The 4930-nt window shown below is 40.7% G+C and overlaps 1 long non-coding RNA gene across 1 annotated transcript; it reads right to left on the bottom strand.

Annotated features, from left to right (window-relative positions):
- Positions 1-1370: 1370 nt before the first annotated feature.
- On the bottom strand, positions 1371-4556 carry LOC127043995 (uncharacterized). Its single transcript, XR_007772380.1, has 3 exons — positions 4525-4556; positions 3647-3767; positions 1371-1568 (listed from the first exon to the last, which is right to left on the bottom strand). It is a non-coding gene; the product is annotated as an uncharacterized LOC127043995 (long non-coding RNA).
- Between the last annotated feature and the right edge of the window lie 374 nt (positions 4557-4930).

The following is a 4930-nucleotide window of genomic DNA, read 5'->3' as shown; positions in this document are numbered from 1 at the left end:
CATTCGTGACTTGCCAAGCACCACTCACTGCTCTGATTTAATAATCTTAATGTCCCTTCCTTATCCCATTTAAAACTAAATACATTGCAAATGAAATGATAGGTAAATGGCCTTGAGTGGTTTTTTAAATGATTTTTTTTACTTTTGGAATGCCCTTTATCTAGCCACTTACATGATTTTCATCGTCATAGTATCTGAGCTCTGTGCCATGGCCATTAGTTCTGGCCTCAAGCAGATCCTCAGGTTTAATTTCATAATAGGCTGTAGCTAATGTAAGTACTTCACACATGTCAAAATGTTATTTGTGACTTCAGAAACACTGTATGTCAGCATGTATTTGTAAATATATTTCATCTCTCAAATAAGTGTGCGAGCAATCTTGTTTTCTCTCTTTGGATGTTTGAAGAGAGAGTCACTGGGGTTGTGTGATCAACACAAACCATCTTTACTTTGCAGTTTCATGTGTGAAAATGGATATTGGCATGAATATTTACAAACTGGATCCAAGATGAAATATTGCCATTTCTCCCATCAGTCACAGCTTCTACTGTCAGAATCACATGTTTGTGCCCTTCAATAAGTTATCTATATGGCTTTGAGGGGAGGGGACATGGCTGCAGGCTGCTCTAACTTACTTGCTGAACCAGAGGGGGGCAAAGCAGCTGGATCAGAACAGAGAATCAGGGCACTGGTCTTTTTTCATTGTCAGGAGGAGATAATCAGACAACATGACAAATCTTTGTGTCACACCCAGACTTGACCCCAATTGAGAAGGGTCAAGGAAAGCAGAGGCATCCACAGTTGCCTTGCCATAACTTTAACAAAGAATGGAAGATTAGATAGTGGTCAGCAGTTAGATTGTCAGCACTGAGAGAGTTATTTAAACAGAGACTGAATGCAAGCTTCCTTTAAAGCAGTCAGCATCCCTTTCCTTATGGAGGTATTGACAATCTGCACCAGCAAAGGACCCAGTACTTCCCCACTGGCCCTTATCCACCAGAAAGAACAGAATCCAAAGCAAAGGTTGTGGCAGACAATTTGACTAACACAACCAGATCCTTTACAAGTGTTGCTGGCTGAAACTGAAAGAAAGAAAGAAAGCAAGTAAGAAAGCATTAGTCTCCTCCAGATATTGCTATCGACAACTTAGTCCAAATCTGATTGTTTTTTATTTGCAACATACTCAGAAACTTCCTTGCACTGGGAGGGACCAAGTGGAGACAGACCGGATTAACCAGGTTATTCACCATGCAGAAGAAATCTGCTGATCAAGACTGTGCAGATGCTATGTTGGAGGTAAAGAAACATGGCATTTATGGCATGGCTGTGCAGGAGGCAGAGTTCAAAAATCCTTTATTATACAGCTGATCAACTTCAGCATGAGACTTGTGCCATCAGCGTGTTAACTGTCTCAGTTATTACTTTGCCTGTAAACCATGGTGACCTGTGGGACAAGAGTACTTAAGGCCACTCTCTCAATGCTGAGTTTTATGTGTTTCCTCTTCACACCACTCCTACTTTCATGAAGAACCCTGGTGAATCATACAGTATGGCTGTGAAAAGAGAAACTGGAAAAAAAAGAATAGAAAAAAAGTAAAATGTCACTGTGGCTTTGTCACATTATCCTTCTGCTCCTCAGACAGGAAACACGAATGCTTCCTACACAAAGTGTAATGGATGTGCATGGGTGTGCAGCTGCCTTCAGAGTCCCTTCAGCAGACGGGACTGTCCCTTTCAGACAACCACAACTTTTTTCTGAAACACTTGGCTTTTGTTTTCTGACCTTGTTCTGTGCATATAGTTCATCATCTATCGCTTTCAAAAGGGTTCAAGAAGTGGAGGCCATTTCAAGGTGTGCAGTCTGGTGAGATTTCCAGTTTAATCCACTTTGTGAATCACATTAATCTAATCTCAATCTTCAACAAATGGTTACACAGAAAAAAATTTGGTTTTGTATTCAAAGGCCTGATTCTCCTCTCACTTACAGAACTGTAGGTCAGATGTAGCGTCACTAAGCCAGTGCAGATATGCTGGTATGAAAGCAGTCTGCCTCAGTTCAATTGTAAACTGCGGGCTTGTGTCGCTTTGACTGAGGGCTTGCCTATGCCAAAAGATAGTGTATGGCAAACCAGGGTGTGAATCTACAGCGCGCTAGCTTGCCATGCGCTAACTGGTCACGTGCAACCTGCTACAGAGCTCTAGACATTCTGTAGTGCACTTAACATACTCCCATTTCAATTCGAACTTTTAGTGTACTGGTGCAGGGCCCACATGGCCAGTTAGTGCACAGCAAGGTAGTGCGCTCTCTGTTCACACCCTGGCTTGCTCTGCACTAATTCGCTGTGTAGACACACCCTCAGTGTAAGAAAAACAGGCCCAGAGTTTACAAATACACTGAGGTTTAAAGTGCAGAAATAAAGAAGTATCTTTCAGCCATGGTGAGTGCTCTTTTCCTTTCTGCTAGAATAATTAGCCTGCAAACCTTGTGCCCACATTTTTATACCAGCAAAAACCAATTGCAGGTTTAAATCTGAATATTTGATTTGTGCCGCAAATGAATGACAGGTGCAAAAATGCAGGTATAGATTTTGCAGACCTCAGAAGGGAGATGACCTCGCTGATACCATTCTCCCAATTTCCTACATTTCAGTCACAGAAATGTACCTACCAAATAAACACAAAGCCACCAGAGTCAAATTCTGGCTTTTCCCAGGGGAGGAGAACAGAGAGTAAGAATGGAGATATAGCAGCCAAGCAGAGATTCCCCAAGTTATTTACATATGCAGATAATTGGCAGCCATTATTGATGCCTCACTTAAAGCCAGGATGATGCCCACCACCCTGAGACATGCAGAGGTATGCTGTCTCCGTATGGACTGTTTGACACTTACAGCCCAGTCCATTTGTCTGTCATGAGAGTGCATTTGTCATGGCCATAAAGGATTTCATGCTGGTTTGAAAGCAGTATCAACCAACTGTTTTGGTCACAATGGCTTTCCCAGCAGTTTTTTACATTACCAACCTTGGGTTGGTGCTTTGGTAGCTAAGCGATGTTGCTAGCGTATCTAGCACTGGCCTTCAGTGGTTCAGGTGATATAAAGATAATAAGGTTCAACTGGTGGTATCATCATTAAGGAATCTGACCTGAGGCATCCCTTAAAGATGTATTCTAGCGCTCATGTTTTCAGTTTATATATGAGACCTCCTCGTGAGATCACTTCTAAGCATGGAATAGAAAGTCATGAATATGCTGAAGTGCAAGCAAATAGAAGAGGAGACAGAGACCAAAGGTTGACTGTGCCAATATGGGAGGGTTTTGGATTCATGAGGCTCAAAATGCCTTTTGTAATGAGAGCTGTTTGAATTAAATGGCCTCCATATAAGCAAAAGAATTATCAATCTTTCAATTTCAAAACTGCAAGGGCTTCTAACATAGGTTTCAAACTATACATAGGGGAATAGGGGATTTTTTTCTTTAATTCAAATGACGTGGTGTGTATTTCTAACATACGAAGTTAGACAGAAATGGAGTGTGTCCGAAAGAAAAGATTTTGAAGAAAAAGGAAAGTATGAATGTATGAAATTGTCTATACAAAGACAAGAACTAGCAGTTTTACTCAATGATAGCCTTATTTAGTGGGTATACCTGAAATGTGGTGAGATGAGTCTCATAATTAAAATATAATATTTGCTATACCAAAAAGCTCCAGTTCAACAACTTTGGAAAGATCCCACACTTGGGAAGATAGCCAGACTTCACTGAGGACCTAGTGAGATTAAAAACATGGTCAGAAAATGACAATCCAGTTTGTTTCTCCAGTTTCTACTTGGAGAAAGGCAATCCTATACACCTAATAAAAAATCATCCTGAACATAGATATCAAGCACTAATAAGAACATGGGAACTGACTTAGTGGATCAGATCAATGGTCCATTTAGACCAATATCTTGTTTCTAGCAGTGATCAGTACGACATGCTTCAGAGGAAGTTACAAAACCGTCATTATGGAGACTTGTGCAATAACACTGATATGGGGAATGTGTCCTCCTTCCCCCAGGTAATCGAAGGTTGGCTTATAACCTGAAGCATAAGGATTGATAGATCCCTTATAAATATCTTAGCTAGTGTAATTGTGGATATTATTCATATAATTGTTTAATCCCTTTTTACAATTATACTAAGCTCCTTGCCTCCATGGTGTCTGGTACCAATGAGTACTCCCTTAAGCTGTAGAATTTGCAAAGTTGGTCTCTGCTCTAGAGGAACGGTTAGACAATATTGCCTGCTGAATGCGACAGCACTACCACAGCCTCAACAATGTGGAAACAAGCCTTGCAGGAGAGTAAAGGCTATTGTTATGAGGATTCTCTTTTCCTCTTGTCCCTGTTTATTATGGGGTCAGTCCATTCAAGGTTAGGAATTTTGGCATCAATCTTGCTTCACTAGAAATCTATGTATTAGACTTGTGATCCAAAAGTTTTTTATTTCAGTTCTGCAGTGTACATGGGTTTGCCCTTATTTACCTTGTGATGGCTTGACAACAGCAACATCTGATCTTGGGCACATGAGGTTTAACGATTTGTAATTCCATTTCAGTGAAGCTGAGAGCAGTGGATCTTCATTGCATACTGTGAGTTCAGAGAGCAGCAGCAAGTAAACATAATATGCCGGTGCTGCTTTCTTCATATACAGTGACAGGTTGACTTTAATTTGGCCATTTGGGTTTTTAAAGCCTTAAATGGTGTTGGCTGTAATCGCATTTGAGAACTCTTCCTTACAACTTGTCCCATGGGGCATCTATATTCAGATTTATTGTCTGTATGGAATCCAATCCTTGTATGTTGTGTGAACAGGTGATCAACTGATCATACCTTTTTTTTCTGGGTCATAAACTTGTTTCCCCTTGACATCCATTTCTGTCAATTTCTC

Source organism: Gopherus flavomarginatus, chromosome 2, assembly GCF_025201925.1.
Source record: "Gopherus flavomarginatus isolate rGopFla2 chromosome 2, rGopFla2.mat.asm, whole genome shotgun sequence".
Lineage (NCBI taxonomy): Eukaryota > Metazoa > Chordata > Testudines > Testudinidae > Gopherus > Gopherus flavomarginatus.
This window is presented reverse-complemented; position numbering and strand designations above follow the sequence as displayed.